Below are 15,909 nucleotides of genomic sequence, written 5' to 3' on the forward strand. Positions count from 1 at the left end.
AACTGCGTATGTAGCAGAGGATGGCCTTATCTGGCATCAATGGGAGGAGAGGCCCTTGGTCCTGTGAAGGCTTGATGCTCCAGTGTAGAGGAACACCAGGGCAGGGGGGTGGGAAAGTGTGGGTGGGTAGGGGACCACCCTCATAGAAGCAGGGAGAGGGAAGATGGGAAATGAGGGTTCTAGAGGGGAAACTGGGAAAGGGGATAACATTTGAAATGTAAATAAATAAAATATCCAATTAAAAAGAAATGTAAATAAAGAAAATATCCAATAAAAGAAAAGAGAATAAAAAGAAGATGCAGGGTGAGCTGCCCAAGGGTTGCTCCAGTATCTTGTGTTTCCATATATTGAGTCTTGAGGCAGGGGGAAGTGCTCGAGTCCACAGCAGATGGTGGGAATATCTGACTATTTATATGAGTGATGATGGTTTGAACTCAGATCCTAGTGATTTTGAGGCAAACAAATACGTTTACCTGTGGAGACATGCCCCCACTCCTCCACTAGTTTCTTAAATACTACCTTGAGCCACAGATTAGTTAAGGGCTGAAGTGATAAAATTCGGTAAATGTGTTCATGAACACACAGCATAATTTTTATCATTGTTTACCTGTTGGCCATAGAAGTGGTTTTGAAATTTAATTAATTTGACATTGAAGCCAAAACGCCACGTGTTCATTGGACGGTTGCTTGGGAACATTTGGACATAAGCACTTCAACAGCAATGAGAGTGAGAGTAAGGTGTCACGAGTCATCTGGGAGCCAGGACAGCTCATGAGAGGTCTTGGTCATATGTCTGGTTTGCATTTTATAATCTAAAACCACCAGGTGGGTCAACAAGCAAGGGAGGTTTTACAGGAGCATAGAGGGCAGTAGATTGTTAATGGCAAGGACTCATTGTTTCAGCTATTTCTCCAGGTCATTCTGGTGGAGGGAACATGGGAAGGCAGGCTTGGCAGATAGGCAGTATTAACAGTGCTCTAGGTAAATCACTGATCAAATCAATAAATCAGTATCTAATAATTGGTCTTTTCTAGATTTCTCTACTTCATACCTACTTCATAGATGTCACTTAAAACATCTGATTGTTTGTAGTGTCTTAAATGATTTCTTAAATGAGGTATATATATAAATGTAATTAGTTATATAGTCCAGCCTGAAATTCTCTTTGGTTATTTGTTCTTTGCTTCAGAACAGAAAGGCTTGTTTCTGTTTGTGTAAAAGATACGTCATCTAAGTTTTACAGTGATACATCTTTTCATGATAATTCCTTGGAAGGAGTCTAATAGAATTTTAATTTCTACTGTGTGTTTTTATAGATTAATGGAGCTATTAAATGGCTACAGAGTAGAGAGAAATAAAAATGCTTTATTGGTATAATCCAAGTGTTTGTTTAGAAGCAAATCTTCCCAAATCCTGGTGTTTAAAGAGTAGATCCCCCAACGATTGAGGGATTGATTAGTCCATAAATGGAGAGCCTTCCTGGAGACCATCAGTGCCCTTCAAAAAATGGAATAACCCCTTATCCTTTCTATCACATGGGGACACAGCATAGAGTTCAATATATGAGGAAGAAAGTGAGTTCTTATCAGTCACCGATTTTCCTTATATTGGACTTCCCAATCTCTAGAACTCTGTGCAATAAATTTCAGTTGTTTTTGAGACACCCAGTTTATATATACTTTACTCCAAACGGATTAAGACAGGAATAGCATGAGAACTAATTTTTTCTTCTTTTTTACTATTGTCTTTTCTGTGTCTTCTTGCTTTGATATGCTGTCTTGCCTGGGTGATTTCTTTTTCAGGAACTCCTAAAGCTGTTTGTTGTGTTTTAATATGTGCCTGCTCTCTCTCCCTTCTCAAACCCATGCTCCGGAGTTTGAGTGTATACTAGTGCATGCGGTTGCTAGTAATTCAGCAGTAGGCGCTAGTCCTTCATTCACAGAGATACTCACACATACAAAACTGTTCTTTCTCTTCATTTCAAATCTAAAATAGGTTTTGAAGAAAGCTGCGTATATTAAGATGAAGTGAATGACAAGATAGGGAGGTTAACTCTCCATTATTTACAAATAAATAAAATATTAGTAAAATAATTCTATACTGTGAGTTACCAGGCACTTTGGCAGGCAGGTAGGAAATAGATGTTAGATGGCTAGGCTTTGCTAGGTAACTGAAACATAATCTTACCACATCTGGGGTACTGCAACAACTAGGTAAGTTGTACCTTTACTTATTAAATCAACATTTGTTCTAGTTTCCTTTCTGTTGCTGTGATAAAACACTGTAACCAAAAATAGCTTAGGGGAAGAAAAGATTTGTTTAATTTACATTTCCAGATCTGAGTACATTATTTGAGGAAGTCAAGACAGAAACTAAAGCTAGACTGTGAAGCAGAAACCATGGAAGAGCACCGCTTACTGCATTGGTTACTTGCTCGATCATTGACAGCTCACTTCCTTGTGCATCCCCAGAACTACCTGCCCAAGGAGTGGTACCACCCACACTTGCTGCCATTCTATAGCAACTAACAACCCGGGTACTCTCTCACAGATATACCTACAGACCACTCTGATATTGACATGTACTCAGTTGAGACTTTTCTCTTGTCTGCAGGACAAAATTCATTGTGAACATGACACATAGACATCACTTTAAACCACAGATAAAACATGCAGCGCGTTTTAAGATTTGTTATCCTACTGTTATAAATTTCCTTTCAAAATATATTTTTTCAAAGTTTACATAATTCAGCTATGTATTAGAATATGAATAATTCAGTGTTTCTTAGAGTAAGAAAAATTTTAGAAATTTAATATATTATTCAGTAGTCATTTTTCCTTCCAGATAGAAGGTCAATTGTGGGGCAGTTTATGCTAATGAGATTAAGATTGCTGGTTAATTCCTATATTACCAAACTATTGAGTTCCATAAACATTATAGTCACTGCATAAATATAGATAAAATATTGAAATATGCTTCTTTATCACATATCCTGACCTTTTGTGATATTGATTTTTCATTTGTGATCTTGATCGTATTATTATTGTGTTATGTTTTTGATCACATTTTTACTTAGTAAAGCTGAGCTTCTAGCTTGTCTTATGTATAGGACATGTGGTGTCTACCATATCTGTGTCAGTTTGCTCTGTGCTGATAATATGCACATGGTTTCGGGAGGTACTGTCCTTTCATCTTAGCAAGGTATTAAAATGTAACAGGAATTTTAGGGATAAGGTTTGTAAGAATCCAAATGTGTTTGATTATGTCCTGTGTCCCCTGACCCTGTTTCCAAGAGTGATCCCAAAAGCCATGGGCATGCCTGATTCTGGCAGTAATTGTTCTGGATCTTGTCTCATTGAGTTTTCTCTTCCATGCTGATGGATCTTTCGTCTGCTTGACACAACTTTGAGTTGCCTGGAAAAAAGAACCTGAATACAGAAAGTCCCTTCCTCCACCTTCCTCCATACTTACCTATAGGTGCATATGTGGGCATTTTCTTCCTTCATGGTTGATGTGTGCATGCTCACAGCCCATGGCACTGGGAGATGTGGGTAGGAGAAGGTTGCCATCCCTTGGCAGGTGAAACTAAGTTTTTATAAGAAATCAGGCAAAGCCATGGGGTACAGCTTCCTCCATTGCTTTTGCTTCAGTTCCTGCCTTCAGGTTCCTAACTTGAGTGTCTGCTATGGCTTCCCTTTCTTTTTTTTTTTTTTTAAGATAATTGTCATGTTCTTTTTTTTTTTTTCTTTTTCTTTTTTAATTAGGTATTTTCCTCATTTACATTTCCAATGCTATCCCAAAAGTCCCCCATACCCACCCCCCCCACTCCCCTACTCACCCACTCCCCCTTTTTGGCCCTGGCGTTCCACTGTACTGGGGCATATAAAGTTTGCATGGGCCTCTCTTTCCAGTGATGGCCGACTAGGCCATCTTTTGATACATATGCAGCTAGAGACAAGAGCTCCGGGGTACTGGTTAGTTCATATTGTTGTTCCACCTATAGGGTTGCAGTTCCCTTTAGTTCCTTGGGTGCTTTCTCTAGCTCCTCCATTGGGGGCCCTTTGATCCATTCAATAGCTGACTGTGAGCATCCACTTCTGTGTTTGCTAGGCCCCGGCATAGTCTCACAAGAGACAGCTATATCTGGGTCCTTTCAGCAAAATCTTGCTAGTGTATGCAATGGTGTCACCGTTTGGAAGCTGATTATGGGATGGATCCCTGGTGGAGTATGACCTGAGAATTGCCAGTTGAAACAAATCCTTTCCTTTCCAAGTTTCTTTTGGTCATGGTGTTTAATCACAGCAATAGAAACCCCAGTGAGGGCACTTGCTCTGTAAGAAGTTGTAGTAAATTCTGTAGTTCCCAGCAACATTGCTATGTTAGTTTCCATAGGATATAAGTAAGTCAGGCTGGCTGGGCTAGACTGGATACTCTGTTGCAAGTCGCTGGCAGTGAATTTCATCTGTCCCAGTAGGCATTGTTCTTCAGAGTTCTTGGAGAAGAGATCTGTACAAAAGCATTGAAGTTGGTGTCCCACTTCTGGCCCTGTTTTCAGTTGTGCAACTAACTGTTTCACTGCTGTCCATCTGCTGGTCCCTGGTCTGTACTTCCAGGAGCTAGTCATATGAACTTCTGCTCATTCTATCTTCTGAGTAGAAATGAAATCTTATGGCTGCTGATTCTGACTTCCTCTTCAGCTACCAGCTAGAGCAGTATTCATCTTTGTAAGGGCTGCTGGCTACAGATCAGCCTGCCCTTTCAATAGGTAACCTGCACTGTGTAATACCCACCAAAGGAACTTTGCATCAGATTCCAGGTTGTAAGAATTAGGATTCGTAGTCTTTTGGGAACAGAATTTTGACAATTCTGCCTACTATAACACTTTGAAATCATAATAGCTTATTCATCACTGTGACCTAGGATGAAACATCCAACTCTCATATGAAAATTTACATTACATCAATTCTAAAAGGAGAGATTTGTTACAGATGATATATAATAATAGTACTTTATTCTTGGATAGAAAGATTCAGTATTTCAAATAATTTATTTCTGTGTTATATAACTGAAATTTGTCACAATGTTTCCAATGATTCAGTGTTTCAAATAATTTATTTCTGTGTTATATAACTGAAATTTGTCACAATGTTTCCTTGAAAGGTGACCCTACTGATTCTTACATTGCCAGGAAAGAGTATATATATATATATATATATATATATATATATATATATATATATATGAATATTTGACCAAAATGGAATAGTGGTAGAGAAAAATTTTGTTCTAAATCTATTGTAATAAACACTGAGTGGTGGCCTGGAGGTGTAGTTCTGTCTTAAAGTCATGCCTTGAATCATGACAATCCAACTTCCACTCCCAAATCCATGAATCCATGGAGAAATGCATGGGAGAGTAGGAGTGGACCTTGCTTATAATCCTTCCTCCCGGGAAAGGAATCCCTGGGGCATATTAGCCAGCTAGTCTAACTGACTAGGTAAGTTCCAGGCTGTTGGGGGAGTCTGGGAAGAGGAGGAGAGGGGGTAGGGGAAGAGGAAGAAGGAAGAGGGAGAGGAAGAAAGAGAGAATATGAATATGAATGGGAATAGTACTTGAGGAGTGATAGTCAAGCTTAACTTCCACACATATGCACATGCACCCAGACACACCCAAATACAAACATAGGCATACTCTCACACACGCGCACACACACACACCCGCACATATGTGTGTACATACTTGCATACAATAGTATCAGACTAGTAATAAATAAGTGTATCTTTGTATAAATAAGAATTTTGTTTATCAAAATGATATTTTACCTAGTCAACATGGATGGGCATGCTGAGCATAATAGTTTAGCATTAATAATCCCCTTGTTAGGAAAGCTCAGTAGAACTCATAAGTTCAAGAAGAACCTCAACATTATAAGAAAATATATTAGTACACAACAAAAATAAACCTAAAGCTAAGATGACACTGATGGTTTACAAAGAAAACCTTTGTTTACAAGAACCTTCAGAATCAGTAATGGATGAGAAACCAGTGTCATGGATTAATGGGCAATGGATGTGAAAAGCTATTCACAAAGCATGAAAACCAAACGGCCAGTAAATATGCTGCGAGATTGTAGCTAAGCTGTTGAACATAGCCCAGGTTAGCCTTGCTCTCATGGTCTTCCTTTCTTCTTCCTCAGCACTGGAATTATAGCATTTACACTAAACACAGCTTAAGATAAATATATTTTTTCCACTTTAAAACAAGTGGACTTTGCTTTGCTTTGCAGTGCTGGCATAGAGTTCACATCACATACATGCTAGAAAAGTACTCTACCACTGAGCTATGTCCACAATGAGGAGTATTTCTTTATAGTACTTTATATAATAAAAGTAACCTAACTACTGCTCCCTACAAGTGAAACATTTAAATAATCTTTATCTATATTGTAGGATATTCCAAAATCAGTTAACAGTAGTTTTAGGATATATTTACAGTCACATAAACACACAAAGATATAAACAGTTCTCAGTTGTATTATTGAGTAAAGAAAACCAATTAGTAAAAATACATTATATTTTAGTTATTTGGTAAATCACGGGAAGGAGAGTAGGGTGCCCATAATTCCCCTTGATAATACATGTTCTTACCTCTTAAGAGCCTGACCCTACAAGAACCATGTCCATTTCCTTATACATATACATCGTTCCAGGAGGTGCTGGGGCCAGTGTGGAATTTGTATATAGGCATTAAAGTGTATATTTTATTTTTTCAAAATATTACTTAGCGTATGTAGTATATTGTGGTAATAGTATGCTCTACTGGGCCTTGAGAAGAAATAATGCTTAAGAACTTACTGTTACTATGATAAAATGTTACTCTTTGAACACTTTCAAGTGACTTCAAGCATCAAGTGCTTTGGTGGTAGCCTGTTTGGGAGTACAGTAGATGGTAGGCAGTTAGAAATATTTTATGTTTTTAATTGTCTACCATTTGATTTCCCAGGTTCTTATGTGATTGGGAGGTGACTGAGTCCATCAGGAATGTACGGCTTTGTGATTATATCCAAAGCTCAAATGTAACTTCTTCAAGTTGCCCATAGCAGTCACTTAGTTTTAGTAAATAATCCTATGGAGTTTATACTTCAGTTTGTCTATAGCCCTGTTGCAGAAATGAGCTTTGTGGTGGTCTTTACTGGGTTGAATTTAAAGAGATTCATTTGAAGCCAAGGGACAGTATTTAAAGAACCAAGATTGCCTTTGAAATCAGAAGCTACACAGTGTATAAGTGGAGGAGGCATCTACCCAAGGGCCACTGAATGAATTTATAACAGAAGGAAACAAATTCAAGCTTTTGTTACAATGAATTTTGTCCTTTAAATGAGAATCATGCCCTACCATCAATCTCCCATCTTCTTTGTCTTCACAAAGGCTCCCCACACTCAGGAGATTAAACGACTTATTTTGGTTAACGCTTAATGTCCTAGGATGAACTTTATAAATACTAACATTTTAGAGAAACTCCCTCTTCTCAGTAAGTGCAGTGAGAGAGGACTTAAGTAACTTTCCCCTTAAACTGTCCTCTGATTTCACCATTCCTTGTTCACTGTGATTCGATGCTTATGAATCAATACACTTTATGAATACACCCAGTCTGGTATTCACAATGATGGTAGGAGTCCTCTTGGTAGGATGTATTAAAAAGCTTATGACAGAATTTACATTGCTTTTAACAAGACTGAGAAAAACAATTTTTTGTTTGATTTCTATTTCCTAGCTCCATGCTTGTTAAACCAGCAGATTTTTCTTTGTGCCTTTTCTTTCTGGCATCTTGAGGCCAGCTTGCACACACTGCTCTCTTGACTTTTCTATCATTGGCTACGTCATATGCCTCCAGTTTGGTAGTTTGCCATGTCAGGATGAGTCCTGGTCCCTCTCTTCTCATGGGTAGCTGTTGTCATTACTGCTGCTCCTACACAGTCACCCATGTCACCGCGCCCCCCCCCCCCTTGCCGCTGTTACACAGTGCTTTCCCTCCTGTATAGCTCTTGGTCAGTTGTATAGCAGCCTTTCACCTAACTGCTCTTGTATCTCATCTTTTTAATCTGGTCTGAACTCTTGCACTGTTTCTTGTAGGCCTGTTAGAGTGACGTCAATACAGCTTTTTGTAGTTCTCAAGTTGAACACTTAAAGCACTTGGTGCCAACTAAATGTATAAGGATTCCACTTATGAGTAAGATAATTATCTTGACATAAGGAAGAATTTTTTACAAAGATACTAGAAACCTTCTCAACTGACTAATGAACTTAACAATTATACGCGATTTCATTTACTATTGAGAAGTATTTCTGCTTTGAAGTATGATTCATGTTCTTTTTCTTGAAACACATCCAAAATAACATATTGTGTAAATTTGTCCTCAAAATATACTAATTGATTCTGTTGAACTAGCACATGTTCCTGTGGTGTGTAATTTGCTTTGATATTCCCTTCTATTGTAATAAGGCAAATCATGAGAACTATACATTGAGTAAGCACATAAGCTCAGAGTATTAAACTGTGAAGGATCATATAAGTGCTTGTTTATTTAAATATATATCCATAGGCAGCACTTAAGTTTCTACATTACCTAGTCACTTTGACTATAAATGTATTATTTCACATATTTACATTTGGCAGAATAACTATCTGGTGTAGAATGTTGTTCTAATGAGACCCTCATTACTGCCAACTTCTTAAGCTTTTAAAAAATCGGTCCTTCATGTATTCAAACACCCTTATTCTTTATTCACTGATTATTTAATTATAAAAACTATTGATTAACTACATCAAATCCATCTTTCTTCATATCTTTTTCAAGTCATATTTCAGTGTCTTAATTCTTTACTAAAATTAAAAATAATGAAAAATATTTATTATTTTTAGAAGCTTTTTGGGAATTCATTTGGAAAAGCAAATGAAATTAAGAGATGAACTTTCAGTCCAGTGTAATTAATTTTTTCTAAGGACCTGGGTAGGGATAATAGCAGCAGATGTGTCAGGTTAGAGATTGTACAGAGATTTGGGGATAAGGGCCTTGGAGATGCTGATGAAATGCTGACAGGAGTTTGTTTCCTAGCTCCATCAGAAATGCTTACTTGAATTTTCCTGCGTTCACCTAATGGAGATTAAAGTGGAAATCAGGTTCCAATGCACAGCCTCTTAACACAGATCCAAACATCGCTTAATGTTCAACAGAATATCAATTAATACTTGAGAAATTTGAATCAGTTGTTTTAGAAAGTGAAAATAGCGTGCAATGTAAAAAATTCTCTTCATTTTTAGTGCGGTTGAAGCAGCGTTAAAAATGGTCTGATCCAGAGAATGCAGAAATGACTGTTGAGAGCACTTGTGGTTTGTCCAGTGGATGTGAGTCCAGGTCCCAGCACTCATCTCAAACAGCTCACAACTGCTTTCAACTCTAGTTCCAGTAGTGTCTGGAGATACACACATGCATACAAATAGGATACCTTCACACAGATATATCTAAGTAAATAAAATATGTCTTTAAAAGTTGTTTTGTTTACTTTCAAATAATAAATATTCCACAGTAGCTCCATTATTCTTCAATAAAAGTTGACACCTAAGTTTCGAAGATAATATATATATATATATATATATATATATATATATATATTATAAAGATTCACTGGTAATTCATTTGTAAGGTATAGTACATTATTTAACTATTGAGTATTTATACATATATATATATTTATATATATATAGTGAGTGAGAGAGAGAGAGAGAAAGAGAGAGAGATACATGGATAGATATTAACCTGTTTGGGGCTTTGGGTTAATATAATACTAATTTGTAAATAAAATAGAATGGGCTGGGTTCTGCCAGTCTCAATTTGCATTTTGTGACTGGGTTTACTAATCAGAATAGACAATCTTCATGGCTTTGATTCGTCCCTAGATCTCACCATCTCTGATGAAGAGTGGAAAAGGGGAGAACATTTCTATGGCTTTATAATCTACCTCTATTAATAAGGAACCCCACTCCCAAACAAAATTAAATGATAAACTTAATTGAAAAGTATCTTAGCTTTTTAGAGAACAGGATATATCCTATGGTGTGTGTGTGTGTGTGTGTCTATGTATTTTACCACTGGGGATGTGTGCCTAGTTTTGCCTCCTGCGCTATGATTCATCCTAGGAGGAATGTGTGCTCACCTTCTTAGCAGTCTGTCTTTTTCCATCTGTTTCTGTGCAGAAACTGCTTGATGGGCATCTATAGTCTACTATTTCAGTTGTTTAGGCAAACTTTCCCCATTCACTGTGTCCGTTCTTTGACTTGGTAGGTGCTAAAAAAATCAAACCCTAGTTTCATGTTGTCCTCAGATGTCTCCATGTGACCAAGAACCTTTTTGTATATTGCTGTCCTTGATAAATCTCTAATAGGACTTTACTTCCGAGATTCTTGACATTTATGGTTTAATTCTACTTTAATGATAATTAAATTATAATAAGATATTTGTCTTAGTTAACGTTTTACTGCTGTGAACAGACACCATGATCAAGGCAAGTCTTATAAAAAACAACATTTAATTGGGGCTGGCTTACAGGGTCAGAGGTTCAGTCCATTATCATCAAGGTGGGAGCACGGCAGTATCCAGGCAGGCATGGCACAGGAGGAGCTGAGAGTTCTATGTCTTCATCCAAAGGCTGCTAGTGGAAGACTGACTTCCAGGCAACTAGGATGAGGATCTTATACCCACACCCACAGTGACATACCCATTCCAACCAGGTCATACCTATTCCAACAAGGCCACACCTTCAGATGGTGCCACTCCCTGGTCCAAGGATATACAAACCATCACAATATTATTATATTAATTTATAATATAATATATTCTAAAATAATAATGTACAATATTAATAATATTATAATTAGATTATAATATTCATCCTATGAAGCCACAATTACTCTGATATCTATGCCACACAAAGACTCAACAATGAAAGAGAACTTCAGACCAATTTCCCTTTTGAATATTGATGTAAAAATACTCAAAATATCACTATTTGTAGATGACATGATAGTGACCAAAAAAAAAAAAAAATCCACCAGAGAACTCCTAAACCTGATAAACAACTTCAGCAAAGTAGCTACATTTAAAATTAACTCAAACAAATGAGTGGCCTTCCTCTACACAAAGGATAAACAGGCTGAGAAAGGAATTAGAAAAATGACACCCTTCACAATAATCACAAATAATATCAAATACCTTGGTGTGACTATAAGCAAGTGAAAGATCTGTATGATAAGAACTTTAAGTCTCTGAAGAAAGAAATCAAAGAAAATCTAAGAAGATGGAAAGATCTCCCATGCTCATGGATTGGCAGGATTAGTATTGTAAAAATGGCCATCTCACCAAAAGCAATCTACAGATTCAATGCAATCCCCATCAAAATTCCAACTCAATTCTTCAGAGAGTTAGAAAGGGCAAATTGTAAATTCATCTGGAATAACAAAAAACCCAGGATAGTGAAAACTATTCTCAACAATAAAAGAACTTCTGGTAGAATCACCATTCCTGACCTCAGGCTGAGGAGCAATTGTAATTGTACTGGTACAGAGACAGGCACGTAGATCAATGGAATAGAATTGAAGATCCAGAAATGAACCCACATACCTATGGTCACTTGATCTTTGACAAAGGAGCTAAAACTATCCAGTGGGAAAAAAAACAGCAGTTTCAACAAATGATGCTGGCTCAACTGGTGGTTAGCATGTAGAAGAATGCAAATCAATCCATTCTTATCTTCTCCTACAAAGCTCAAGTCTAAGTGGATCAAGGACCTCCACATAAAACCAGAGACTCTGAAACTCATAGAGGAGAAAGTGGGGGTAGGGCCCCAAACATATGGGCACAGGGGAAAAATGCCTAAACAGAACAGCAATGGCTTGGACTGTAAGATCAAGAATCAACAAATGGGACCTCAAAGAATTGCAAAGCTTGTGTAAGGCACAGGACACTGTCAATAGGGCAAAACAGCAACCACCAGGTTGGGAAAAAAATCTTTGCCAACCATGCATCTGATAGAGGGCTAATATCCTATCTGTTCAAAGAACTGAAGAAGTTAGACTCCAGAGAACCAAATAACCCTGTTAAAAATGGGGTATAGAGCTAAACAAAGAATTTTCAACTGAGGAATATGGAATGGCTAAGGAGCACCTAAAAAAATGTTCAACATCCTTACTCATCAGGGAAATGCAAATCAAAACAACCCTGAGTTGTCACCTCACACCAGTCAGAATGGCTAAGATCAAAAACTCAGGTACAGCAGATGCTGGCAAGGATGTGGAGAAAGAGGAACACTCCTCCATTGCTGGTGGGTCTGCAAGCTGGTACAACCACTGTGGAAATCAGTTTGGTGGTTCCTCAGACAATTGAACATAGTACTACCTAAGGACCCAGCAATACCATTCCTAGGCATATACTCAGAAGATGCTCCAACGTGTAATAAGGACACATGCTCCACTATGTTCATAGCAGCCTTATTTATAATAGCCAGAAGCTGGAAAGAACCCAGATGTCCCTCAACAGAAGAATGGATACAGAAAATGTGGTACATTTACACAATAGAGAACTACTTATCAAAGAACCAAAGAATACACACGATGGGATTCATGGCTCCAGCTGCATATTTAGCAGAGGATAACCTAATCGGTCATCAGTGGGAGAAGAGGCCCTTGGTCCTGTGAAGGCTCTAGATCCCAGTGTGGGAATGCCAGGGCCAGGAAGTGGGAGTGGGTGGGTTGGTGAGCAGGGGAAGGGGGCAGCGGATAGGGGGTTTTCAGAGGGGAAACAGGAAAGGGGGTAGCATTTGAAATGTAAATAAGATATCTAATAAAAAAGTGAGGAACCGGGCGTGGTGGTGCATGCCTTTAATCCCAGCACTCGGGAGGCAGAGGCAGGTAGATTTCTGAGTTTGAGGCCAGCCTGGTCTACAAAGTGAGTTCCAGGACAGCCAGGGCTATACGAGAAACCCTGTCTCAAAAAAAAAAAAAAAAAGTAAGATCTTATAAATGTATGCAATTTCTGATCAACATTTATAATTTATTGATGTGATAAAAATAATAGATTTCGAAAATAAAATTTACATGGGCATCAAAATTTATTGTGTTGCCAAAAAGACCTATACCATATTTTACTTTTATTTAATTGATTTGCATAATTAAAAATCTCGTCTGTTATTTTTATTTTACGCAAAGGAAATTATCTTGCATATTATCTTGCATTTTGAAAAATGCAAGAGTAATATGAACTTACAGAATAAAAAAAAACCAAAACCGAACCTAACGTGTGACTCAAACTCTGTGTCACTCCATCAGGTCTACTTTGTGCTTTTACTTATCCGTGGGTGCACATGTATGTATGCATATGTATACACATACACAAATCAAATGCTACTGAAAGTATGAGTCTGTAATAATGCCCTGTGGCTGTGAGTTCATCAGCTACACCTTTTGTGCCCCTCTCAGTGTGGATGGGAGTGCTAGTATGTAATTGTCCCAGTTTTTGTTTGACTTTTCCATAGTACTAAAACTTCTCTGGACAAAACTGTGTTTGAGAAAATAAAAAAGTGTCAAAAGTATGGAAACTAGCATACATGTAAGTACACATTCAGTTTAATTTAAGAAACAAAATAAACAGATTAAAAATGTGAAGTCCTTTATAATTTTAAAATGGAGAAGTTGGTAAGCATTCATAGGGCAGATACTATACATAGTATTTCTAGCCACTTTTGAAGCAAAACAGACAGATTATTTCTTGGAGAAGAGAAAATCTACTTGTATATTTGAATAAATAAACTTCAATATTTAATACAGTGTTTAGAATAAAAATAACTACCATAAACCAGTAAAAAAAGGACTCCAACATTCAGGAAATTATAAAATTTATTAATAAGTGAATTACAAGATTAAATTTAGAGAAGAACAATGCATATCGGTTTTGTAAGTTTGATAATAAACATGAGAGATTTTTCCTTTTAAAATTACCTTATTCTAGAATTATAAAAACTACCAAATATATTATATTGATAACTGGCGTTTTCTTAAGAAAGCAGGCATATGCTTACATATATATCATGGAAGATTCATAGACACAAATGTATGTAAAATCTACATGAAAATGTACTCTCTGAAGATATGTTTTACAATATCACTTAAAATAATGAGTTTTATAAAAACAGAAGAAGTAAAACCTTAAAGATTATGAGGAATGGAAGTATTTAAAGAATTTCAGTAAAACACTTCATACACTATAGAACTAACACGAGAAAAACAAAATACATGAACATGCCTTTTAATAATAAGACTGAGATATCTAAGAGATAAAAATGGATGTGGTAGTCATTTCCCCTCCATGTTCCCATGTCCTCTGGTACTGTCACTGTTTTGTTTATGCTGCCATTTCTAGGAGACTGTTTGACAGACAGCAGACTTCCTGCTCATCAGGCTTGTTATGGCAATCTCTTAATAAGAAAATGTCAGAAAATTTTAACTACCACAAGTTTACAACTTTTATTAACCTTTTTTTTTTATAGAAAGTAGCTTTTGATAATTACTAGGATTCTCAAGGAAAAAAACTAGGTCATTAACCTCAAGAGTCTGGTTACAGCTACCCGACTCCTTATACCAAACTCTATATTACAGATGGCTTCGATATAAGCCAACGGACAGGTGCAAAAGGAAGATCTCAGCTTCTCAAATTGGGACTTCTTCCACCTCTAGATTGTTACGTGACTCTTAATCCTGTGTATATGGGATGGGGGCTGGAGTGGCGAGTATGAGCATATGAGTGCAGGTGCCCTTGGAGGCCTGAGGCACCTTAGCTGGAGTAAGGGGTGTTTGCAACTGCTCAAGATAGACTGTCGTATCCAGTGTATCCTCAGTAGAACAATATGCCATCCTCTAGCCCTGTGCAGCTAGATTTTAATCAACAATTTATATGACATGTTAAAAGTCATAGCACAAAATTTAGTGATGTTGTTCACTGAGTCTAGAATGCCAGAAAGCTCCATTTTTTCCCCTCTAGATGATAAGAGGCAGCATATATAAAAAAAAAAAAAAAAAAAAAAAGGAGGAGGAAGCTTTTATTGATTAAGGTGTGAGGTGCCTTATTGCACTATGGGAAACGTATTAGCATCTTGATTTGAACAGGCACACATTGCACTGGTCATCGGAATGATGTATTCCAGATAACATGATGGCACTGTTAATGCTTTAATAATTTTGATCTCTTGGTATTAGAGAAAGGGATCAATGGTTAGCATGTATCCTGCTCTTGTGGAGGACCTGAGTTTGGTCCAGACATGCATATATATATTTATTAGAAATAAATCTTTGTAATAATTTTCATTTCTTAGAAATAACGAACTGTGACCCTTGAGTGGCTCAGTGGCAAAAGGTTCTTACTACTAAACCTGAAACCTGGTTTTGGTTCTAGAATGCACATGGTAGAAGTATAATGTTTTCCAAGATCCATATGTCTCTCTTCCATAAATATATATACATATATATATATTTCATATGTATATGAAATATGATCTTTGAATTGCTTTTTATAATCCTGCATGTGTGGGGTGGACAGAGAGTAAAAGGAAAGGACATGGTGATAGTTATTTCAAAAATTAATGCATGAAGTTTGTTAAGGTAATTTTAAACATTTGAGAGTTTAAATTTTATATTATGGGGTTTTTATTATAATGTTTTATTTTTTTAGATTATAATACAATTACATCATTTCCTAACTTCCCTCTGTTTCCTACAGCCTCCTCCATATAACTTTCCCTTGCTGTTTTTCAAATTCATGACCTTTTTTTCTTTAATTGATTTTAAGTCTGTATATGTGTGAAT

General features: G+C 36.9%; 1 protein-coding gene across 8 annotated transcripts in view; it reads left to right on the forward strand.

The window, feature by feature from the left end:
- The window catches only part of Rfx3 (regulatory factor X3), a 265,021-nt gene that overhangs the window by 138,099 nt on the left and 111,013 nt on the right, over nt 1-15,909 (forward strand). The gene's annotated exons all lie outside the window — the stretch shown is intronic.

This window comes from Mus caroli, unplaced genomic scaffold, assembly GCF_978045245.1.
Source record: "Mus caroli unplaced genomic scaffold, Mus_caroli_1 scaffold_20, whole genome shotgun sequence".
Taxonomy (NCBI): Eukaryota; Metazoa; Chordata; class Mammalia; order Rodentia; family Muridae; genus Mus; species Mus caroli.